General features: G+C 40.5%; 1 protein-coding gene and 1 pseudogene across 3 annotated transcripts in view; one reads left to right on the top strand and one right to left on the bottom strand.

Annotated features, from left to right (window-relative positions):
* The window catches only part of PIK3CB (phosphatidylinositol-4,5-bisphosphate 3-kinase catalytic subunit beta), a 179,840-nt gene that overhangs the window by 127,956 nt on the left and 24,903 nt on the right, over positions 1 to 26,981 (bottom strand). For 2 of the 3 annotated variants that reach the window (XM_061420465.1, XM_061420458.1), the window contains exon 2: positions 1,910 to 2,015. The gene's annotated coding sequence lies outside the window, so the exon portion shown is untranslated. Of the gene's footprint in view, positions 1 to 1,909; positions 2,016 to 16,391; positions 17,108 to 26,981 lie in introns of those variants that run through there. The other variant, XM_061420451.1, reaches the window with a different exon arrangement.
* Positions 10,549 to 26,571, top strand: LOC133252918 (ubiquitin-like FUBI-ribosomal protein eS30 fusion protein; annotated as a pseudogene).

Below are 26,981 nucleotides of genomic sequence, written 5' to 3'. Positions count from 1 at the left end.
CACACACACACAAAATGCTAAAATATCTTCTACGTGGCTAACTTTCCCAATGATTGCTGTCTTATTTCCTGCACAAACTTCTTGAAAAACATTCTATTTTATTCTTCATGCTTCTTTGTATTTTGTAAAACCATTTGCTTAACCTCTTATAACTCATCTTGGTCTATTCAATCTGTTCTCGCAGATCAAGAATCTCATACTAATTACTATGTTACTTTATTATATGATTAACCTAATAATTATTAATTATTAGGTTATGTTTATACCTTAGATAGGTTATTGAATTTAATTAATCTTAATGCCCTTCTAGGGTATTAAAATCCATAATCTTTCTAAGCATCTCATCCTTCTTCATACTTTTCTTATTCTTCCTTTATTGATTCTTTTTAACACCAATATTTACAATAAGCATTTCTAAAAGTTCTGTGCTTTACCTTTTTCTCTCTGCTAGGATACTAGAAATGTTAGCTACTTCCACAGCTTAAGCTCCATGTGAATTACTCCAAAGTTTGTATCTTTGGGCCCTAAATTATCATTTTTCTAAATTTTAGTCTCGTATTTCCACATTTAGGGAGAAACACTGAAAGTTCTACCTGTACTTCCAAAATCAAAATAGGTCTAACAGAATTCATGTTACAGTCCCATCTGCTTGCCCCATAATAACCAGTCTTTCTTTGTGGTTTCCTTACTTTTCTTATGCTACTCAAAATCCTACATTCATATACATGATTTCTCTCTTCCATATGCCCTGTCAAACTTGCCTTTTAAATCTATACTGCTCAATGAACTCACAAACCACCAACATCCACTCCCACCCCCAACTCAGGTAATCATTATTTCACTTTTGTAGCACTTATCACAGAGAAGGCAATGGCACCCCACTCCAGTGCTCTTGCCTGGAAAATCCCATGGACGGAGGAGCCTGGTAGGCTGCAGTCTATGGGGTCGCTAAGAGTCGGACACGACTGAGCGACTTCACTTTCACTTTTCACTTTCATGCATTGGAGGAGGAAATGGCAACCCACTCCAGTGTTCTTGCCTGGAGAATCCCGGGGACGGGGGAGCCTGGTGGGCTGCTGTCTATGGGGTCGCACAGAGTCGGACACGACTGAAGTGACTTAGCAGCACTTATCACAGTGATGAGTGCTGTTAAACACCTAACTTGCCTGCTAGACTACGAGCCCCGTATAACAAACAAGTTATACCCAGGCACGGAATATCTGGACCCTGTTAATGGTATAACTAGGGTAGACCATGTAAATCAACACACAAAACAGTAAAAAAAAAAGGCATAAAAATAGTTCAGCAAATACACAATGCTGTCTGTCAATTATATCTAAATAAAGCTGGAGGGAAATATTTGGGCATTAAATTCTTTATAAGAAGCTTGAACCAAGATATATATTGGTTTATACATACATATATATAATATATGTATGTTAATAGTTATACACTATAACTACAGTGCTTAGAGAAATGATTGCTACATACTAAGTACATACCATATATTGGTTTAATAAATCACTTAAGAGGTAAAATGTTCACTTTTTCAACTTCTCTTCACTATTTACTGCAAACTTACTTTTAGCAACAATCATAGACGGAAAATGGCCTCTAACCATCCAGCAATGACCTCTTAACTGCTAAATTCGAAAAGCTCTCAGTTTTTAATTAACCTCTCTAAAAATCTTTAAATACCACTGACCCCTCCTCTCTCCTTCATGAAGCTGTGTTAAAATATGTGGTAAACATAATCCTAAGTATCAATCTTAAAACAAAGCTTACAATTTCCTTCCTATGTCCACCCTAGAAGAACTAAATGATTTTAAAATGTAACCAATATTCAGATCTTCCTTCTATATTTAACTACTGAAAAAATAATTGATAAAGATGTAAAACTCATACTTACCTTGAAATAAGAGCTCCCATTTCAGTGTTTTAGAAAAATAGACAGTATTACTTGTTTTTTTGAAAGTGAAGTTTTCATGGAAGACTTTTTCAGATTAGAAGATACACTACAGAAAAAAGGGTAAAGATAAAAAATATTAATACCTAAATGGACTAAATTAAAAATAATAATATCACTTATATAACATAATTGCTTATAACTCCGTAATTGCTTATAACTCCGTAATTTTAAATATGGGAAAAACAAAGAAAATACATAAACCACAATATTTAACAAAATGTTAGAGCTGAAAGGGAATTAAGTTCATATCCTATTCACCTATCTGATCTCTTATGTAGATCACCTCCTACTTCTTGAAACCTCTTTTCTGTAATATACTAGTTATCTTTCTACTTCCCAAGCCACCCCTCCATCTACGTCATAAGTGGCTAACCACGAGTAGCTTTCCCCTTACTTCTTTAATGTAATCTTTGACACACACAAAATATATGGAAAGATGAATGTAAGCAAGCATAAAATGAACACAGTAAATTGTAAATCACCACGTCACATAAGAACACCAATAACATAATCTAAGTGCTTCTGTCCTCCTAACCTTCATCCTAATTATGTATTATCCCATCATTTTTTAAAATATAACACTGTCACATATGCATATATCCTTAAATAGTATTTTGTTTACGTATGTGTCCTCCCCCAACCCATCATCATTTTTTCAGCTTGATAAACTGATATGCTGAATGAAATATTTGGGGATGTGAATTTTTTCACGTAATATTTTTCTATGTTTTATCCATGTTACATTTTCACTGCCTTATATGGTATTCCATAATATAAATATGCCACAATCTATTTATGTATTCTGTTGACAAACATATGTATGCCTTACTTTTTTGCTTTTATCAACATTACTATTCAAGTCGCCAGGTATATTTTTACAAGACTGTCTTTGGGATATGCAAAGTGGGAAACTGGTGGGTCACAGGGCATCCAAATTCTCATCTATCAAAAATGCCCAAGTGCCTTCAACTGGATCACCTTACCAATTCACCAGCAGCATATGAACATGTCCTCTCCAATACTAGGTAAAATCAAATTTTATAATTTGTAGCAGTCAGTCCAGTCAGTCAGTTCAGTTGCTCAGTCATGTCCAACTCTTTGCACCCCATAAACCGCAGCACGCCACGCATTCTTGTCCATCACCAACTCCCAGAGTCCACTCAAACCCATGTCCATCAGGTCAGTGATACCATCCAACCATCTCATCCTCTGTTGTCCCCTTATCCTCCTGCCCTCAATCTTTCCCAGCATCAGGGTCTTTTCGAATGTGTCAGCTCTTCGAATCAAGTGGCCAAAGTATTGGAGTTTCACCTTCAACATCAGTCCTTCCAATGAACATGCAGGACTGATCTCCGTTAGGATGGACTCGTTGGATCTCCTTGCAGTCCAAGGGACTCTCAAGAGTCTTCTCCAACACCACAGTTCAAAAGCATCAATTCTTTGGCACTCAGCTTTCTTCACAGTCCAACTCTCGCATCCATGCATGACCACTGGAAAAACTATAGCCTTGACTAGACGGACCTTTGTTGACAAAGTAATGTCTCTGCTTTTTAATATGCTGTCTAGGTTGGTCATAAATAACTCTCCTTCCAAGGAGCAATCGTCTTTTAATTTCATGGCTACAATCACCATCTACAGTAATTTTGGAGCCCAGAAAAATAAAGTCAGCCATTGTTTCCACTGTTTCCCCATCTATCTGCCATGAAGTGATGGGACCGGAGGCCATGATCTTCGTTTTCTGAATGTTAGCAGGAATCAAAGGAGAGCATAACTGTTGCTATTAAACTTGAAAATCTTCATTTGAAAACTTCAAAACAAAATTTGGCTAGGAAGCAAATAATTTAATTCCAGTCTTGGTTTCTTTGCTTTTGAAATAAGGTCAATGATATGCTTTCTAAAAGGAAAGGGATGTTATAATTTTAGAGTAATGTCAACATATATCAAAATGCTTACTTTCCCAAAAGTAAGGGAATTAGTCAACTCAAAAATTACCAACATGCTGGTGCAGGATGTTGACAGTGAGGGAGGCTATGTGGCCGGGTGAGGGGGAGGGGGGCGGGGGAAGGTTGCATATATGGGAACTATGCACTTCCCATTCAATTTTACTGTAAAACTAAAACTGCTCTTTAACACAAACCAAAAAAAAAAAAAAAAAGTCTATTTAAAAGGGAAAAGAGAAAAGGAAAGCAAAAAGTAATAAATAATTTAATACAGGCTATAAATGAATGTAAGTATACTGCTTACTCTTGTTCAACAGTCAATTACTCTGACTTACTCAAACACAGAATTAAATACAATTTATTCTTAAAGTTCCTAGTATCCTTTAGATTTAAACAATGTTATTAATAACCTAACACATGAAGATCCACTCAAAACTTTATTGTCAAAACAGAACTAAGAGAACTTCTAACCTTTAACCCTAACCATAACCCTAACCCTAAATTTTAAAGGGGTGGGGGTGGGGGGGAGAATTTCAAAAGCTCATCCAAAAGCACTGAGAACGGCACATGATGATACCAAAACCTCCACACAGAGCACCACAACTAGAGAAGCCTGCAAGACCCAATGACACCCAGCACAGTCAAAATTTAAAAAAAAAAAAAAAAAATCTACATTCCAACATAAAAAAGAAACAAACTCACATATACAAACTAACGATGGGGGGGTGGTGACTGCCGCAGGGGATAAAGAAATACAAACTATTGTTATGTGGAAGACCCCCAGAAGGGGGAAGATCCCCAAGAGAAGGTAATGGCAACCCACTCCCCCATATTCTTGCCTGGAGAATTCCATGAACAGAGGAGCATGGAGATCTCTAGTCCATAGGGTTGCAAAGAATCGGACACAATTGAGTAACACACACACACACACACACACACGCAAAGAGTTGGAAACATCTAATACACACCAATAGGAGCTACTCTACGTTCAAGGTCAGGAGGGACGGCAGTGAGGAGATACCCCTCGTCCAAGGTAAGGAGCAGCAGCTGCGCTTTGCTGGAGCAGCCATGAAGAGATACTCCACGTCCAAGGTAAGAGAAACTCAAGTAAGATGGTAGGTGTTGCAAGAGGGCATCAGAGGGCAGACACACTGAAACCATACTCACAGAAAACTAGTCAATCTAATAACACTAGGACCACAGCCTTGTCTAACTCAATGAAACTAAGCCATGCCCGTGGAGCCACCCAAGATGGGCGGGTCATGGTGGAGAGGTCTGACAGAATGTGGTCCACTGGAGAAGGGAATGGCAAACCACTTCCGTATTCTTGCCTTGAGAACCCCATGAACATATGAAAAGGCAAAATGATAGGATACTGAAAGAGGAACTCCCCAGGTCGGTGAGTGCCCAATATGCAACTGGAGATCAGTGGAGAAATAACTCCAGAAAGAATGAAAGGATGGAGCCAAAACAAAAACAATACCCAGTTGTGGATGTGACTGGTGATAGAAGCAAGGTTTGATGCATAGGAACCTGGAATGTAAAGTCCATGAATCAAGGCAAATTGGAAGTGGTCAAACAGGAGATGGCAAGAGTGAACATCGACATTCTAGGAATCAGAGAACTAAAACGGACTGGAACGGGTGAATTTAACTCAGATGACCATTATTATCTACTACTGCGGGCAGGAATCCCTCAGAAGAAATGGAGTAGCCATCATGGTCAACAAGAGAGTCCAAAATGTAGTACTTTGGATGCAATCTCAAAAACGACAGAATGATCTCTGTTTGTTTCCAAGGCAAACCATTCAATATCACAGTAATCCAAGTCTATTTCCCAACCAGTAATGCTGAAGAAGCTGAAGTTGAACAGTTCTATGAAGACCTACAAGACCTTCTAGAACTAACACCCAAAAAAGATGTCCTTTTCATTACAGGGGACTGGAATGCAAAAGTAGGAAGTCAAGAAACACCTGGAATAACAGGCAAATTTGGCCTTGGAATAAAGAATGAAGCAGGGCAAAGGCTAATAGAATTTTCCCAAGAGAATGCACTGGTCATAGCAAACACTCTCTTCCAACAACACAAGAGAAGACACTATACATGGACATCACCAGATGGTCAACACCGAAATCAGATTGATTATATTCTTTGCAGCCAAAGATGGAGAAGCTCTATACAGTCAGCAAAAACAAGACCAGGAGCTGACTGTGGCTCAGATCATGAACTCCTTATTGCCAAATTCAGACTTAAATTGAAGAAAGTAGGGAAAACCACGAGACCATTCAGGTATGACCTAAATCAAATCCCTTATGATTATACAGTGGAAATGAGAAATAGATTTAAGGGACTAGATCTAATAGATAGAGTGCCTGATGAACTATGGACGGCTGCAAAGAATATAATCAATCTGATTTCGGAGGTTCGTCAAGGCTGTGGTTTTTCCAGTGGTCATGTATGGATGCTGGAGTTGGACTGTGAAGAAGGCTGAGTGCCGAAGAATTGATGCTTTTGAACTGTGGTGTTGGAGAAGACTCTTGAGAGTCCCTTGGACTGCAAGGAGATCCCACCAGTCCATTCTGAAGGAGATCAGCCCTGGGATTTCTTTGGAAGGAATGATGCTAAAGCTGAAACTCCAGTACTTTGGCCACCTCATGCGAAGAGTTAACTCACTGGAAAAGACTCTGATGCTGGGAGGGATTGGGGGCAGGAGGAAAAGGGGACGACAGAGGATGAGATGGCATCACCGACTCGATGGACGTGAGTTTGAGTGAACTCCGGGAGATGGTAATGGACAGGGAGGCCTGGCGTGCTGCGATTCATGGGTCGCAGAGTCCGACACGACTGAGAGACTGAACTGAACTGAACACACACAGGAAGTTAGGCATGAACAATAGAGAAGTAGCCTATTGAAAAGGATGCAAGCTGATCTCTAAACCCCACCTAAGACACGCCCAGGAGAGCTCACAGATATGCTACAAAAAATAACCACAGAGGTCATTCCAAGTCCTGCCCATGCGCCCCAGGCACAATGTGGATACAAACTAGCCAAAGGGGCTTCTCCAACTCCGACACAAGAGCCACTGATGCAAAGCTGTGTCCTCAAGTAACCTTACGCAGCCAGGAACCCATTATGGGTTCATAAATACTCTACACATACATACAACTGATTATAACAGACTGAATTATCGGAAAGACATAGTAGAGCTTGTTGTTATGTCACATGCAACTGTCAATCAAAACAGTCCACGCCCAACTAGATGAACATGTAACAGCCCAATTTGGCTGGGTCCCAGACATAACCCCTTCCCTGACTGGCCTTGAACGTACACCCAATTTGCATTCCCTTTCCTGATTGGTGGCGGGTACAAGCCCTATTTTGCACAGGGTAGAACCAAGAAGAAGTACAAAAAGAAAGCCAAGAGGGATTGCTGCTTCTCCTTCAGGGTTTCAGGTCTCCCAAGTCTCCGGTGTTTACTATCCACTGTCTCCTTAATAAAATTCTGTCTGCCTGAGCTGTAAAACAGCTGAAACCAGTCTGTTGTTTCAAATTCTTGCTACAACAAGACAAGAGCTGAGAAATCCTGCTTGCTTGAGCTATAGTAATTATAATTAGTATTTGATGCAAAATCTTTGTTATGACGACACAAAAACTCAGGGAGAGAAATAAACTGACCTGTTGCTCAGACTAAGCGTCTGTCTACAATATGGGAGACCCGGGTTCAATCCCTGGGTCGGAAGTTCCCTGGAGAAGGACATCGCAATCCACTCCAGTACTATTGCCTGGAAAATCCCATGGACAGAGGAGCCTGGTAGGCTACAGTCCATGGGGTCACAAAGAGTCAGACACGACTGAGCGATCTTCACCGTTGCTATTATTCATAAAATAAATAAGCTACAAGGATATACTGTACAGCACAGGGAGTTTAGTCAATATTTTACAAGAACTATAAATGGAGTATAAATGATAAAATATTTGAATCATTATGTTGTACATATACCTGCAAACTAATACAAACTAATATTTTAGACTGACTATCTCAATAAAATAAACCAATAAACAATGTTGATATTTTAAAAATAACTCTGTGGGAGAGGGAGGGGGGGATGATTTGAGAGAATGGCATTAAAACATGTATAATATCATATAAGAAATGAATCACCAGTCCAGGTTCAATGCAGGATACAGGAAGCTTGGGGCTGGTACACTGGGATGACCCAGAGGGATGGTATGGGGAGGGAGCTGGTAGGGGGGTTCAGGATGGGGAACACGTGTACACCCGTGGCAGATGCATGTTGATGTATGGCAAAACCAATACAATATTGTAAAGTAAAAAAATAAATAAATAAATTTTAAAAAATGAATAAAGTTAGTTATTAACTTTGGAAAAAAATAAAAATAACAATTCTTAAAATACTTATTTTTGGCTGCGCTGGATCTTCATTGCTGTGTGCAGGCTTTCTCTAGTTGTGGAGAGCTGGGACTACTCTTTGCTGCAATGCACAGGCTCCTCATTGCATTGGCTTCTCTTGTTGAGGAGCAGAGGCTCTAGGCACTCAGGCTTCAGTAGTTTGGCTTAGTTGCTTTTTGAAATGGGTAATCTTCCTGGACCCGTGATCAAACCTATGTCCCCCACATTAGCAGGGGGATTCTTAACTACAAGATCACCAGGGAAGTCCATAAAAATGATAAAATTAAAAATTAAATTCTAAAAATCACTTCATGGTGGAGGTGCTCATCTCTCTCCTTTCCCTACTGGACCAAGAGCATTCCTCACATACTACCAAAAAGTCCTAGCCCTACATCAAAGGAATGTAATCTCTATTCTAACACTTATTTTTATAAAATGCAATTAGAACACTCAGAATATTCTTTGAGGGAATTCCCTGGTGGTCCAGTGGTTGCTGCTGCTGCTAAGTTACTTCAGTCGTGTCCGACTCTGTGCGACCCCATAGACAGCAGCCCACGAGGCTCCCTCATCCCTGGGATTCTCCAGGCAAGAACTTAGGACTCTGCATTTCCACTGCAGAAGGCACAGAATCAATTCTAGTGAGAGATCACGTGGGAGCTGGTATCCCACATGCTGAGTGGTCCAGCTCTCCTCCCAAAAAAAGTTTCTTTGATACCCATGAAATCGAATACTTCTTGATTATCCAAGAAATAATCAGATTAAGACTATTAGTGTATGAGTTTGTTAGTCTTTCTTTTTACAGATGGAGATTATATATTCTGGCTTTTTTAAAAATACAGTTTCTGAATGGACCAATACAGTCAGTAAATATAAAGGGGGAAATTGGCAATTTTATTAGTACTCTGGAAAATAAAAATTAAAACCACAATAAGATACCATGTGTGTACCCATCAGAATGGGTAAAAATTAAAGAAAATAATAATACCCAGGCTTGTTGAAAATGTACAGCAACGGAAATGTACATTACTTTATGACATAGAAATTCCACCCTAGATATAAATCCAAAAGAAATGTGTATACATTTCATCAAAAGATATTTACTAGAATGCTCACTGCAGCATTATTTCAGACTACCCAAAAAGTACAAATGTAAAACAGAATGGATAAATGATATATTAGCATAGTATAATACTATGTTGCAATGAAAATGAATTAAGTACCTTAGAGATAATTAAATATGGTCTGACACATGAAAAATATGCAAGATGCTAAGCAAAAAAAATGTACAGATAGTTGCTGTAATGTGTTTTGGGCAGAGGGATAAAGATGTAATCTATATTCATATTCTCTTTGGGCTTCCCTGGTGGCTCAGATGGTGAAGAATCTGCCTGCAGTGCAGAAGACCTGGGTTCAATCCCTGGGTCAGGAAGACCCCCTAGAGAAGGGAATGACAACCCACTCCAGTACAGAGGAGCCTGGCAGCCCAAACTCCATGGAACTCCAAAGAGTTAGACATGACTGAGTGTCACGATTGAGCAATTACCACTACCACCACAGTAAAAGACAATGGAAGATTATACAGAAACTAGTAATATTACTTTCCTAGGTAGAGTCAGATGTTAGGCAATTGGGGTAGACATGAACTGGACAGTTCATGTAGAAGTGGGAGACTTTACTTTTTTTATACTTTTAATCTTTGAACCACAGCAATCTATTACATATTACAAATATAAATAATTCAGAAAAAGGATTCAAAGACCACAGATGTATATGTTTTAAATCTATTCAGATATGAGTATCTGAATTACAAAAAGATATTTCAGCAATAAAAATGATTTGCAAACTCCTCAATAAAATAAAAATCATAAGTGATTCAAACATACACAAATAGTGGGAATCACTCTTAGACACTGTAGGAATGAGAACATATTTTTGTTCATTTTACTAAGCCACATGGAACAACTCACAATGACACTTAACAAGGATAAATGTTACAAATATATTGGAGTTTTCTCTTTTTTAGAAGAGGGAGATCAACTTAAACAAAAAATATCAGTTCCAGAAGCTGGAAGTCTGAAATTAGGCTGCCATCAAGGTCAGGTTCTAGCTGAGGGACCTATTCATGGTTTACAGATCACCATCTTCTCATTGTATCTTCATATGGCGCACAACAGAAGAGAGGCGGCAAGCTCTCTCAACTCTCTTTTTATAAGGACACTAATGCCGTAATGGAGCTTCCCGGTAGCTCAGATGGTCACGAATCTGCCTGCAACACGGGAGACCCGGGTTCAATCCCTGCATCAGGAAGATCCCCTGGAGAAGGAAATGGCAACCCACTCTAGTATTCTTGCCTGGAGAATTCCATGGACAGAGGAGCCTCGCAGGCTATATAGTCCATGGGGTCCATAGAGAGTCAGATCTGATTGACAGACTAACACACACTTTTAATGCCATAATGAGAGCTCTAACTTATGATCTGATTATCTTCTAAAGGCCCCCACCTTTTAATACCATCACAATCAGAATTAAAGTAACAACATCACCATTGTTTCAATGCTGAGCATTTTCACATGTACTATTTCAGAGAATCCTCATAGAAAGCCTCTCATGTAACTGGAGTAGGGATCATTATAGTCACTGAGTTCATGTGATCTCAAAGTCATCCAGCTGGGGCAAGGCAGTATGAGAATCCTAATTTGGGCTCCTGGTTTCTGACCATTCCCCTCCCCATCATTATGGCCTCGATCATGAAAAAAGTGGTTCCTTTTGAAAATAATGCCATTCTCAAATGTAAAGTATTTCCGTTTTCCCTTCCCCGGTGGCACTGACATATTGGTTTGTTTTGTTTGTTTACAGTATTAGTTTCGGGTGTCACCAGCATATTGTTAAATAAAAGACATCAGATACAAAGGTACCCCTACTGCATGATTCATGTAGAAAACATTCAAAAAATGGGCAAAACTGATTCTAGGGTGTTAGCTTTCAGAATAGTGACTTCTTTGGGAAAGAAACAAGCAGAAGTAAGTGGGCTGGGAGGTGGCACACAAGTGGGCTCTTGGCAATGTTCTACTTCTTGGTGGTGGTTACATGGATCTATTTACTTTGAGATAAAATCATGATATTATACATTGATGATTTTTTGCCATTTACTGTATGAGTTAGACTTCACTGAAAAAAAAATTAAAAGGAGGAAAAAAACAGTGAACCACTATATTACATGTTAGACTGACAAAAAGATCTGACAGTATCAACTTATTTGAGATTATGTGAAACAACCAAAACATTTTACCTTCCTGTTGACAGTGTAAATTAGTATGAACTCTAAGGAAAACAATCTGACATTATCTAATGTATTTCATCATTTTTAAGATGAAGTGTTTTCTGCATTTGAACACCTCTGACACAGAATGCATCTTACAGTCACTACCAGGTAGCAGGAATGCCTCCTGTGAACCTGGTTCTTCTTCCTGATGGCCCAATGAGACAACTACAACCCTTTAACATTTCAGTGCACAAATCACGGAAAGACCATCCGAAAAGGAAAAAAAACCATCTTGGCTGTTGTCTGAAACTTTTGTTGACATCTTCTGGTAAAAAAATCACCAAAAAAAATCCAGATTGAGTGTCAGAGGCTTATAAAAATCAAACCTTACTACATGCTTAAGATTTATACACTCTGCTGTACCTGTTAAACTTGAATTAGGAAAAAAAAATGTATAAATGTATAAAACAATTTCTGCTTCAAAACCCCTAAAATAGTTAAAGTCACAGAAAAAAGCAGGGGGAAAGGGGAGGAGTCTTGAAACTATGGACAGACTCTCAACCTCACTCATTAGAAAAATGCAAATTAAGACTATACTTAGACCCAATTTTCAACCTCTTTGTCATGGTACATTGATGGCAAGGCTGTGAGTAAATACACATCACCCACCTTAAGAACAGAACAGTAAGTATGTAAATTATGTGATGGATATTTTAAAGAACCTTATTGTGGTAAATCTTTTGCAATATATACCTATATCAAATTATCACACTGCACACCTTGAATTCAAACATGTTTTATGTCAATTAAATCTCAATAAAGCTGGGGAAGGAGGAAAGAAACACAAATTATCCCTTTTCACTGGTGGGAGAGTCAGGGTGCAAACATAAGGGCAACCTAGCAATATCTATAAAAATTACAAAGGTATATGGCCGTTTATTAGTAATACCACATCTGAATTTATTCCATAATTATTTACTTGCATACAGGCAAAATGCCAGATGTACAAGGTACTTCATTGTAACACTGTTACAAAAATGAAAAAACAGAAACAAGTCAACAGAGAACTGGTTAAATAAATTATCAAAGGGAAATCTTACAAAACAAAAACTACATACTGGAAAATGAAACAAAACTACTCTACAGGAAGATCTTCTGTAAAGATCTCCATTGTTAAGTAAAAAACACAACATACAAAGGGAAGGGTCGATTGTTAAGTAAAAAACACAAAGTACAAAGGAAAGGGTAAGAAGACCAATCTGCAGATCAACAGGTGTTAACACCGTACTTTTGGAATCGGTGACCTTTTTGGATAGACAGGAAAAAGTGTCTCTATTTTTATTGCCTTTATTTATATGTAGAAATTCTAGAAGACTACACTGCTAACTGATTAAGTCACTTCAGTCGTATCCGACTCTGTGCGACCCCATAGACGGAAGCCCACCAGGCTCCCCCGCCCTGGGATTCTCCAGGCAAGAACACTGGAGTGGGTTGCCATTTCCTTCTCCAATGCATGGAAGTGAAAAGTGAAAGGGAAGTTGCTCAATCGTGTCTGACTCTTAGCGACCCCATGGACTGCAGCCTACCAGGCTCCTCCATCCATGGGATTTTCCAGGCAAGAGTACTGGAGTGGGGTGCCATTGCCTTCTCCAAGAAGACCACATTAAAGGCTAATAAACAAGTTTTCCTGGAAAGAGGCAGTTTTGGAGGAATGTCATAAATAGGAACAGGGTGGCTGAGGGCTAGCGGCGGAATAGTTTGTATACTGGAAATGTTTTTTAAGATCATGGGAAAACCAATATATATAGATTGGTGGTGGTGGTGGTGTGGTCAATAAGCTATGTCCAACTCTGTGACCCCATGGACCACAGCCCGCCAGGCTCCTCCGTCCATGCGAATTTCCAGGCAAGAATACTGGGGTGGGTTTCTATTTCCTTCTCCAGGGCATCTTCGTGACTCAGTGATAGAAACTGAGTCTCGTGTATCTCCTGCATTGGCAGGCAATTCTTCGCCTGGGGGGCCAGTCTATACATAGATTATACATACTATATATACTAAGTCGCTTCAGTCATGTCCAACTCTGTGCAACCCCATAGATGGCAGCCCACCAGGCTCCCCCGTCCCTGGGATTCTCCATGTAAGAGCACTGGAGTGGGTTGCCATTTCCTTCTCCAATGCATGAAAGTGAAAAGTGAAAGTGAAGTCGCTCCGTCGTGTCCGACTCTTCGCGACCCCATAGACTGCAGATTAGTAAATTAATAAACCAAATTAGGGTCCAAATACTACCAGCATACACATATGATGACAGAAACTATTCTTTTACAGTATCTGTAACTGAGGCAACAGCAGTATCCATCTCACTGAAGTCTTGTAGTGTGAGCACATCTACCTGGCTTGTCATCATCTCTAACACTAGCCTCCTTAAGAAAGTACATTTTCTCCCAAAATTCCACTTTGCTTCTCTCGGAGTCGGGTCAACCTCCTCTCCTCTAGTTACATAAAACCTCAAGACTCTTCTGAACAAAAGACTCACTGAAACGTTCTTGCACTCCCACTTATAGGCCCAAGGGCTAGTCATTTCTACTCACCATTAATTCACCCTAACAACTAAATTATGGTCTAATAAATAAAGGGACATACAAAAGGGAGCATTTAGAGTTCTATTTCCCAGATGGTAGAGTGGTTAACAATCCACCTGCCCATGCAGTCAACTCAAGAGACTCAGGTTCAATCCCCGAGTCAGGAAGATTCACTGGAGTCAGAAATGGCAACCCACTCCTTGGGTATTCTTGCTTGGAAAATTCCATGGAGAGAGAAGCCTGGTGGGCTACAGTTCCTGGGGTTGCAGAGTCAAACATGACTGAACACACACACACACACAAACACACCAATGTTAGGTAGCTGGAATATAAAAAGAAGTCCAAGATGGGCATGGCTAGAAGAACCACTGAGAGGGCACGCAAAAGAAAAGAAAAAAAAAAGCCCAGGAAAGAGGAGGCTGAGGACCAGAATGAGAACCTCTGGCAGGAAAACATGCCCCCTTCCCTGATTGGCCTTGAGTGTATGCCCATTTTGTTGGCAAGTACAAGCCTTATTTTGCATAGGGCTGAGCAATCAGGCTCCAGGGGGAGGAGACAGTATAGAAAGGAAAGCCAGGAGGGATTGGGGCACTCCTTCAGAGGTCTGCCTGCGCTCACATTTCTAGGGTTCACTGCCTGCACCCTGCTTGAGCTGTAACAGAGCTGTAACTAGTCTGTCGTTACAAAAACTGCCTGCTTAATAAAATCCTTCCTGTTTGAGCTGTAAGTATTCTTATCTCAGAACTAAGGGACACCAATAGTATCTCCTCCTTAAACTAAAACAATGAGATAACCCCTATTTTGAACTGTCCTCCACAGTGCATCTCTCATTTACCTAAAATACAAGACATAATTTGACTAAATTCTGGTAACAACAAGATTAAGTATGAGAGTTTGGAGTATAAACCTCTGGTGCTGGTGCAGATGGTGCCCATTCCATCACCCTGTCCAGCAGGCCAGATCCTATACACCCGCCCCAGGTCAGTGACATTCTCTCTAGAGCCCTTTCTGAGCCCCCAAGGCTCACTCCCATGGGATCCTGCTGTGGCTTCTATTTCATTTATCACAGTGCATTACAAATAACTACTTTGCTTATATCCCTTGCAGGACAAGTAGAGAGTAACATTCAAATTTACAATCCAAGTACCTGCAAAATGACTGATTACATCAGGTAATAAAAAAATGTTCACTTAGTGAATTAAACTGCACATGTAGCTAAACTCCCATTTAATGTTCTGCTTCACTCCAAAGGCATTTTACTTAATTCCATTCCTGTTTTGAAGAAAACAGCAACTCCAATAACACTTTTTCTTACTGAAATATCATCAGTATCTTAGATATAAGGCTTCTATAGACATAAAGCTGATGAAAATATTTAGAAAACATGTCACTCACTTCAGAAGTGTTACATAAAACTATGTGTAAAAATTAAGTATGTCTATTAAACAGTAATAAAATAAAGTGACTTCCCCAGCAGTCCAGTGGTTAATAATCTGAGCTTCCATTACTGGGGGGCAGGGGAGAGTGTGTTCATTTGATTCCTGGTCAGAGAACTAAGATCCTGCTTGCCCCATGGCCAAAATAATAAAAGTAATTATTATCATTATTAGTATCCCAAATGCTCTGCAGAGTGGCAAAAAAATATAATGAAGTAAAAAATAGCTGATGGTACAGTGCTAAATTTTCACAACCTTTTGTTCTTCTCTTAAAGAAATTATAATATATAATGATAACAAAAAATAAGTACATACAACATTTTGCAAGAAGGTAGAGAGGGTTATAGGAACCAAGCATTTCTCCCAGAGTCTCAAACACTAACTTATACAAGCATTCCCACATGGGCTATTCCATGTGACCCAAGGAAAAGGACAGAGAAGAGAACAATTAACTACTCACATACACCAAAGAACTGTGTGACAAGTGTTTACAATTCAAGATGAGATTTCAAATTTTATCAAACACTGGTAAAAACTGGGAAACAAGGAGAAATGCAAACTTGAAAGATGCCTTTTAAATATATCTTAGTTAACCAAATTAACATAAAAATAGTCATTTCTCTGTACTTGGATTTTAGGCTTTTTTTCCTTTAGCAATAGATCCTGTAAATCACATTATATCAGTTCATGGGCATATTCCTCATTCTTTTTTTCAACATCTGGATATACCAATGGTATAAACATTCTGTGGATATACCACTGTTAGGCGGCTCAGTGGTAAAGAATCTGCCTACCAATGGAGTAGACACGGGATTAATCCATGGGTCGGGAGATCTCCTGGTGTAGGAATGGCAATCCACTCGAGTATTCTTGCCTGGAGAATTCCATGGGCAGGGGAGCCTGGTGGGCTTCAGTCCATGGGATCACAAAACAGTTGGATATGACTTAGCCACTAAACAACAACAGATTGTTTCCAATATTTTTACAATGTAAACTACTGATATCCTCCTGTCTGCTCCCCTGTCAAACAACATCTCAGAGGAAAGGACAACAAAAAAAAGGGGCTTTGAGCTCAAAACATACCAAATTCAACCAACACTCCCACTGTCCCTGGCCCAGCCTCAGTCTAAGCCATTATCAGCATTTATGGGCTATTCTGCTTTGCTGGAGCAGCCATGAAGAGATACCCAACATCCAAGGTAAGAGAAACCCAAGTAAGACGGCAGGCACTGAGAGAGGGCATCAGAGGGCAGACAGACTGAAACTACAATAACAGACAACAGGCCAATCTGATCACATGGACCACAGCCTTGTCTAACTCAGTGAAGCTAAATCATGGGGTAGGGGGCCACCCAAGACAGATGGGTCATGGTGGAGAGGTCTGACAGAATGTGGTCCACTGGAGAAGGGAATGGCAAATAATTTCAGTATTCTTGCCTTGAGAACCCCATGAACAGTATGAAAAGGCAAAAAGATAGGATACTGAAAGAGGAACTCCCCAGGTCAGTAGGTACCCAATATGCTACTGGAGATCAGTGGAGAAATAACTCCAGAAAGAATGAAGGGATGGAGTCAAAGCAAAAACACCACCCAGTTGTGGATGGGACTGGTGATAGAAGCAAGGTTCGATGCTGGAAAGAGCAATATTGCATAGGAACCTGGAATGTTAGGTCCATGAATCAAGGCAAATTGGAAGTGGTCAAACAGGAAATGACGAGAGTGAACATCGACATTCAAGGAATCAGCAAACTAAGATGGATGAGAATTGGTGAATTTAATTCAGATGACCATTATATCTACTACTGTGATCAGGAATCTCTTAAAAGAAATGGAGTAGCCATCATAGTCGACAAAAGAGTCCAAAATGCAGTACTTGGACGCAATCTCAAAAACAACACAATGATCTCTGTTTGTTTCCAAGGCAAACCATTCAATATCACAGTAATCCAAGTCTATGTCCCGACCAGTAATGCTGAAGAAGCTGAAGTTGAACAGTTCTATGAAGACCTACAAGACCTTCTAGAACTAACACCCAAAAAAGATGTCCTTTTCATTACAGGGGACTGGAATGCAAAAGTAGGAAGTCAAGAAACACCTGGAATAACAGGCAAATTTGGCCTTGGAGTACAGAATGAAGCACAGCAAAGTCTAACAGAGTTCTGCCAAGAGAACTTGGAGTACAGAATGAAGAACAGCAAAGGCTAATAGAGTTCTGCCAAGAGAACACACTGGTCATAGCAAAAACCCTCTTGCAACAACACAAGAGAAGACTCTACACATGGACATCACCAGATGGTCGACACCAAAATCAGACTGATTATATTCTTTGCAGCCAAAGATGGAGAAGCTCTATACAGTCAGCAAAAACAAAACCGGGAGCTGACTATGGCTCAGATCAGGAACTCCTTATTGCCAAATTCAGACTGAAATTGAAGAAAGTAGGGAAAACCACTAGACCATTCAGGTATGACCTAAATGAAATCCCTTATGACTATACACTGGAAGTGAGAAATAGATTTAAGGGACTAGATCTGATAGACAGAGTGCCAGATGAACTATGGACGGAGGTTCATGACATCCTACAGGAGACAAGGATCAAGACCATCCCAATGGAAAAGAAATTCAAAAAAGCAAAATGGCTATCTGGGGAGGCCTTACAAATAGCTGTGAAAAGAAGAGAAGTGAAAAGCAAAGGAGAAAAGGAAAGATATCAACATCTGAATGCAGAGTTCCAAAGAATAGCAAAGAGAGATAAGAAAGCCTTCCTCAGCGATCAATGCAAGGAAATAGAGGAAAACAACAGAATGGGAAAGACTAGAGATCTCTTCAAGAAAATCAGAGATACTAAGGGAACATTTCATGCAAAAATGGGCTCGATAATGGACAGAAATGGTATGGACCTAACAGAAGCAGAAGATATTAAGAAGAGGTGGCAAGAATACACAGAAGAACTGTACAAAAAAGATCTCCACAACCCAGATGATCACAATGGTGTGATCACTGACCTAGAGCCAGACATCCTGGAATGTGAAGTCAAGTGGGCCTTAGAAAGCATCACTATGAACAAAGCTAGTGGAGGTGATGGAATTCCAGTGGAGCTATTTCAAATCCTGAAAGATGATGCTGTGAAAGTGCTGCACTCAATATGCCAGCAAATTTGGAAAACTCAGCAGTGGCCACAGGACTGGAAAAGGTCAGTTTCCATTCCAATACCAAAGAAAGGCAATGCCAAAGAAAGCTCAAATTACCACACAATTGCACTCACTCATATGCTAGTAAAATAATGCTCAAAATTCTTCAAGCCAGGCTTCAGCAATATGTGAACCGTGAACTTCCAGATGTTCAAGTTGGTTTTAGAAAAGGCAGAGGAAAAAAAAAAAAAAAAGAAAAGGCAGAGGAACCAGAGATCAAATTGGCAAAATCCACTGGATCATGGAAAAAGCAAGAGAGTTCCAGAAAAACATCTATTTCTGCTTTATTGACTATGCCAAAGCCCTTGACTGTGTGGATCACAACGAACAGTGGAAAATTCTGAAAGAGATGGGAATACCAGACCACCTGACCTGCCTCTTGGGAAACCTATATGCAGGTCAGGAAGCAAGAGTTAAAACTGGACATGGAACAACATACTGGTTCCAAATAGGAAAAGGAGTACGTCAAGGCTACATATTTTCATTTATTTAACTTCTATGCAGAGTACATCATGAGAAACGCTGGGCTGGAAGAAGCACAAGCTGGAATCAAGATTGCTTAGAGATACATCAGTAACCTCAGATACGCAGATGACACCACCCTTATGGCAGAAAGGAAAGAGGAACTAAAAAGCCTCTTGATGAAAGTGAAAGAGGAGAGTGAAAAAGTTGGCTTAAAGCTCAACATTCAGAAAATGAAGATCATGGCATCTGGTCCCATCACTTCATGGGAAATAGATGGGGAAACAGTGGAAACAGTGTCAGACTTTATTTTGGGGGGCTCCAAAATCACTGCAGATGGTGACTGCAGCCATGAAATTAAAAGACGCTTACTCCTTGGAAGGAAAGTTATGACCAACCTAGACAGCATATTCAAAAGCAGAGACATTACTTTGCCAACAAAGGTCCGTCTAGTCAAGGCTATGGTTTTTCCTGTGGTCATGTATGGATGTGAGAGTTGGACTGTAAAGAAAGCTGAGTGCCGAAGAATTGATGCTTTTGACCTGTGGTGTTGGAGAAGACTCTTGAGAGTCCCTTGGACTGCAAGGAGATCCAACCAGTACATCCAAAAGGAGATCAGTCCTGAGTGTTCATTGGAAGGACTGATGCTAAAGCTGAAACTCCAATACTTTGGCCACCTCATGCTAAGAGTTGACTCATTGGAAAAGACCCTGATGCTGGGAGGGATTGAGGGCAGGAAAAGAAGGGGACGAGAGAAGATGAGATGGCTGGATGGCATCACCAACTCGATGGACATGAGTTTGGGTAAACTCCAGGAGATGGTGATGGACAGGGAGGCCTGGCGTGCTGCGATTCATGGGGTCGCAAAGAGTCAGACACGACTAAGTGAGTGAACTGAACTGAACAACACAAAATCAAAAACACAATCTTTCTAACCTCCTTAGATTTAAAAATATATCTACAGTAAAATAGCTTCCAATATCTGATATCTGAAGAAGTACCTGTGCCAGAGAGAAATTCTTTTGCAGTAAAGCCTGGAACAGGGTTAAGGTGGATGTCAGGCTAACCAAGTAATTAGAAAAGCTCTTGCAACAATTCTCAGGCGTGAGAAGGGTAAATTCAATGAAGAGCTTCCCTATGTGCCCTAGGGAATCCATTGCAGCCTGCACACCCTAGAGCTGGTAGCCTCCTTCTCTAGGTCCCTATTACTCAACTAAAATAAAGCTCTAAAATGCAGAGGTTCCCTGCCACAGTTTTCATGAAATCTCTAACTTGTGTGCCTAGGAAATCCCGAACCTCTCTGAAGAACAATCTGGCATTCCCAAGGTCTGAATTTTAACCAGAGTCAGCTCATTAGTACTCCACATCGTATTAGCAAAGCATTCAATTACTGTTAGATCACTTAACAACAAATGGGTTAACACTGTTATCACATTTTCTAGATAAAGAAATAACAGAAATAACCTGACAAATTATTTGACCTCTTGAAAAGAAAAAGCCCTGTGAATATTTTAGAAAACAGCCATTAAAATAATTTCCCAGTTCCTATTATGTTTTATAAAAGTAGATTACTTAAACTTTCAGTAGTTAAAATCACAACATATTTTTCATTGGCACCACAACCTGTAAATATGGCCACCACACAAAGACATTCACTTTGGCATACCCTTAGAACAAGGTTCACAGAACTATATTAATGGCATAGTTTAAAAAACAGGCTTTTCTGGGAATTCCCTGGCCGTCCAGTAGTTAGGACTCAGCATATTCACTCCCAGGGCCAAGGTTCAATCCCTGGTCTGGGAACCAGGATCCTGAAAGTCATGGGTTGTGATTTAAAAAAAAAAAAAAAAACAGGCTTTTCTTCTAAAGGGTAGAGATGTTCACTAAAATTATCCATAATGTTCACTAAAATTTTACAACATTCTCACTTTTGTTTTTTATGTCAACTATTCAAAAAGCCTTATATGGTCTTTAAGTGTTTATTACTCTCACGAACTTTTAAGAACATCTCTATAAAATCAGCTAAAGTCTGGTCATTGAATGCATGATATACAATTCCTTAAGAATTCTTAAGTTCTGTAATTTCTTTCCCAGCATACTTTAAGCATCAGCCTTTAGAAAACTCAGTATTAAAATCAGCATTATGAAGTCAACTTTCCATTTCAAAAGGATTCTTCCCCTTATAAACAGAACCAGAATTTCCTTAACATAGGCAGGGCAATAGTTTCTATATAGACTAACAGACAGGTATGTTAACACACAATTATAAGCACATCAATGGTTTGCTTATAAAATCTTCAGTTATTTTTGAGACTTGAAAAAAAACATTCAGAAGAAACATCACTATCACATTCACTAAGTCAGTCACATGATACCTTATGTTATGTGGTCAGCAGAATGAAGCATCCCAGGAATGACTGAGTTGACATATTACATTAAGTAGAGGTACACTGGCAGGGGTTGGGGGGGCAGAGGGGGGTGGCATTCCTTAAATCCTTTTCCTCCTTCCCTTATCAGATAAGATTATCTCCACTTGTCTCTGGCACTAGCTCCCTTTCTGCCTAACAATCTAGATTTTGTCCCATCCCTCAATTAAGAAAATTTAAGCACCAAATCCTTCAAGACTTAATTCAAGTCTGACTTCCAGGACGCAGTCCCTTACTAGTCCAGCTCACACTGACTTCTGACTCCTTAGAATTTTAGGGTTTTTTAAAACACAATTACATACATTACACTGTACATTGCTGGCATATTGAGTGCAGCCCTTTAATGGCATCATCTTTTAGGACTTGAAATAGCTCAGCTGGAATTCCATCACCTCCACCAGCTTTGTTCATAGTCATCCTTCCTAAGGCCCCCTTGAGTTCACACTCCAGGATGCCTGGCTCTAGGAGAGTGATCACACCATCTGGTGTGATGGGTGGTTATCTGGGTCATTAAGATCTTTTTTGTAAGTTCTTCTCTGTATTCCTGCCACCTCTTCCTCGTATCTTCTGCTTCTGTTAGGTCCATACCATTTCTGTCCTTTATTGTGCCCATTTTTGCATGAAATGTTCCCTTGGTATCTCTAATTTTCTTGAAGAGATCTCTAGTCTTTCCCTTTCTATTGCTTTCCTCTATTTTTTTGCATTGAGCACTTAAGAAGGCTTTCTTATCGCTCCTTGCTATTCTTTGGAACTTTGCATTCAGATGGATATATTTCTCCTTTTCTTATGGATATATTTCCCTTTGCCTATCGCTTCTCTTCTTTTCTCAGCTATTTGCAAGGCCTCCTCAGACAACCATTTTGCCTTTTTGCATTTCTTTTTATTGGGGATGGTTTTGTTCACTGCCTCCTGTACAGTGTTACATAGTTCTTCAGGCACTCTCTCTATCAAATCTAATCCCTTGAACCTGTTTGTCCTTTACACTGTCTAATCACAATCATAATTTAGGTACTGAATGGTGGAGTAGAAGGATGTGCACTCATCTTCTCCTGCAAGAACTCCAAAATTGCAACTAACCACTGAACAACCATCTACAGGAAAACACTGGATCCCATCAAAAAGAGATGCCCCAAGTCCAAGGGCAAAAGAGAAGCCCCAACAAGATGGCAGGAGAGGTGAAATCACGTTTACAATCAAACCCCAAACCCACCAGACACTCGGAGGGTTCAAACAAAACCTTGTCTGCACGAGGACCAAGGGACCCCACAAGAGACTGAGGCAGATCTGCCTTTGAGTGTCTGAGTGTCTCCTGCGGATGCACGGGTCAGCTGTGACCTGCCATGGGGACAGGGGCTCTGGCTACAGCAGACTTGGGAGGTGTGGTATGTGACATAAGCCCTTTTGAAGGAGGCAGCCATTGTCACCATTACCCTATCATAGTTTGGCCAGGCCAAACTACAAGGAGGGAACACAGCCCCACCCATCAACAGAAAATTGGATTAAAGATTACTGAACCCTGACCATCAAAGCAAGACCCAGATTCCCTCACAGCCAGTCCCTCCCATTAGGAGCTTCCGGAAGCCTCTTATACTTATCTATCAGAGGACAGACAGAATGAAAACCACAATCACAGAAAACTCCCCAAACTGATCACATGGATCACCTCCTTGTCTAACTCAATGAAACAATTGCCATGCCATGCAGGGCCACCCAAGATGGACGGGTCACAGTGGAGCTCTGATGAAATGCACTCCACTGGAGAAGGGAATGGCAAACCACTTCGGTATTCTTGCCGTGAGAAATCCATGAACAGCATAAAAAGGCAAAAAGATATGATACTGAAAGACTGCTAAGAAAACCAAAAGCCAGATTTCTAACCACCGCAGTGGGGCAGCTAAGCAACAAGACGCTAGAATGACTTAGAGTTGGAAACACCAGTAAAAACACATGTTTAATTTAATAATGGGTTGAGATGGTTAAAATAAGAAACCCTTATTAAATTTTTTAATTTTTAAATAAAGAAATAAATAAAAAATACAGGACTTCCCTGGTGATGCAGTGGTTAAGACTCCACACTTCCAATGCAGGAGGCAAGGGTTTGATCCCTAGTTGGGAAACTAATAAATACCCTGCATGCTTCACAGCACAACCAAAAAATTTTAAAACTCAAGAACAAAATAACAGAAATATCTATTTAGAAATTATTTATTCACAGGTTCATATACTTGAGTATTTTCTTGCTTTGTCAGCCAAGAAGGCCTAGGGGCAGTGATAACCAGTAATAATAAGTACACTTAATCAGATCAGATCAGATCAGTCGCTCAGTCATGTCTGACTCTTTGCGACCCCATGAATCGCAGCACGCCAGGCCTCCCTGTCCATCACCAACTCCCGGAGTTCACTCAGACTCACGCCCATCGAGTCAGTGATGCCATCCAGCCATCTCATCCTCCGTCATCCCCTTCTCCTCTTGCCCCCAATCCCTCCCAGCATCAGGGTCTTTTCCAATGAGTCAACTCTTCGCATGAGGTGGCCAAAGTACTGGAGTTTCAGCTTTAGCATCATTCCTTCCAAAGAAATCCCAGGGCTGATCTCCTTCAGAATGGACTGGTTGGATCTCCTTGCAGTCCAAGGGACTCTCAAGAGTCTTCTCCAACACCACACTTCAAAAGCATCAATTCTTCGGCGCTCAGCCTTCTTCACAGTCCAACTCTCACATCCATACATGACCACAGGAAAAACCATAGCCTTGACTAGACGGACCTTTGTTGGCAAAGTAATGTCTCTGCTTTTCAATATGCTATCTAGGTTGGTCATAACTTTCCTTCCAAGGAGTAAGCTCTTTTAATTTCATGGCTGCAGTCACCATCTGCAGTGATTTTGGAGCCCCCAAAAATAAAGTCTGACACTGTTTCCCCCTCTATTTCCCATGAAGTGGTGGGACCGGATGCCATGATCTTCGTTTTCTGAATGTTGAGCTTTAAGCCAACTTTTTCACTCTCCACTTTCACTTTCATCAAGAGACTTTTTAGTTCCTCTTCACTTTCTGCCATAAGGGTGGTGTCATCTGCATATCTGAGGTGATTGATATTTCTACCGGCAATCTTGATTCCAACTTGTGTTTCTTCCAGTCCAGCGTTTCTCATGATGTACTCTGCATATAAGTTAAATAAACAGGGTGACAATATACACCCTTGACGTACTCCTTTTCCTATTTGGAACCAGTCTGTTGTTCCATGTCCAGTTCTAACTGTTGCTTCCTGACCTGCATACAAATTTCTCAAGAGGCAGATCAGGTGTTCTGGTATTCCCAGCTCTTTCAGAATTTTCCAGTTTATTGTGATGCACACAGTCAAAGGCTTTGGCATAGTCAATAAAGCAGAAATAGATGCTTTTCTGGAACTCTCTTGCTTTTTCCATGATCCAGCGGATGTTGGCAATTTGATCTCTGGTTCCTCTGCCTGTTCTAAAACCAGTTTGAACATCAGGAAGTTCACGGTTCACATATTGCTGAAGCCTGGCTTGGAGAATTTTGAGCATTACTTTACTAGTGTGTGAGATGAGTGCAATTGTGTAGTAGTTTGAGACACATCTTAGTTTCTAAATACCAGCCTCCAAAAAAAGGAACCAAGGTCCCTTGGAGAAAGGACTGGTCCTAGGAGTGTAGCAGAAAATAAACACGGTAAGCCCTGAGCATCTTGTGGTACAAGAAAGTAAGAAAGTGCTAAAACAACAACAATGTCAAAAGGAAATAGGAGTCAACCAAAAAATTCCCAGTAGCCAAGCTGGAACATTTTGAACAACACAATAAAGCAAGTAGTACTGGATTATAACCTAAACTATAAAATAAATATCCACAAATCCATAATAATATAAATGACCAAATAAGCAAATAAATGGGGGTGGGGAAGGAGACATATATACCATGAGGAAGAATTTATGTACAATCAGCCCACTCCTCAAAGAGATGGAGCACAGCTCCCCTCTCCTTAAGAGTGGGCCACACCCAGTTCTTTCATTCAAAGCGTATAATCTTTCATTCAAAGCGTATACTCGTTCATTCAAAGAGTATAACATGAAAAGAGGAAGAAAACAACTTTACAAGGGAGAAACCTGACAAGCACCTTCTCAGCCAGGTGATCACCAGCCACATCAACAAGTCATGTTGAGTGACACAGCACATAGCAGGCGGAGAGCACGTGCGCGCCCTCTCTCTTTCCTTTCTTGACTTCATCTTCGGGGTACTGGCAGTGCTGTCCACAATCTAGTCACCAACATGCTCAGAGCCAGGAGCTACACACTCTCAAGGTGACCGGCCAGGAGATGGTCGCTCAGATCAAGGCTCATGGAGCCTCGTTGGAGGGCATTGCTCCCTCCAGAAGATCAAGTCCTGCTCCTGGCAGGCACACCCCTAGAGGATGAGGTTACCCTGGGCCAGTGTGAGGTGGAGGCTCTGAGCACTCTGGAAGTAGTTGGCCGCATGCTTGGAGGTAAAGTCCATGGTTCCCTGGACTGTGCTGGCAAAGTAAGAGGTCAGACTCCCAAGGTGGACAAATGAGAGAAAAAGAAGATGGGGCCAGGCCAAGAGGTGTACTTACTACAACCCATGCTTTGTCAAAGTTGTGCCCACCTTTGGCAAGAAGAGCCCCAGTGCCAACTCTTAAGTCCTCTGTAATCTTGGCTTTCTCTAATAAAGCCACTTCGCCCAATCAAAAAAAAAAAAAAATCCAAACAATGCATGTTGACAGTATGTGATGAAAATGGCACTGTATCTCTGAAGTCTTCCTCCCAAAATTTCATAACACTAGTCTAATCATAAAAAAATCAGAGAAATCCAATTAAAGGATACCATGGCAAAAATACCTGATCCGTATTCCTCAGAACTATCAACGTTTTCAAATATAAAGAACATCTGAGAAACTGTCAGCTAAAAGAAAGGAAAGGAAAAGGAAAGTTAAGTCACTCAGTCATGTCTGACTCTTTGCGACCCCCATGGACTGTAGCCTACCAGGCTCCTCTGTCCATGGGATTTTCTAGGCAAGAGCACTGGAGTGGGGTGCCATTTCCTTCTCCAGGGGATCTTCCTGACCCATGGATCGAACCCAGGTCTCCCACATTACAGGCAGACGCTTTACTGTCTGAGCCACCAGGGAAGCAAAAGGACCTTTCAGGAAATACAGCAACTAAATGCAATGTGGTATTTTGGGTGGAATTCAAAAACAGAAAAACTACATTAAAGTCCAAAGAAATCCAATAAAACATGGACTTCAATTAATAACAATTTATCAACACTGGTTTATCAATG

The sequence above is a fragment of the Bos javanicus genome, chromosome 1, assembly GCF_032452875.1.
Source record: "Bos javanicus breed banteng chromosome 1, ARS-OSU_banteng_1.0, whole genome shotgun sequence".
In the NCBI taxonomy this organism is placed as follows: domain Eukaryota; kingdom Metazoa; phylum Chordata; class Mammalia; order Artiodactyla; family Bovidae; genus Bos; species Bos javanicus.
This window is presented reverse-complemented; position numbering and strand designations above follow the sequence as displayed.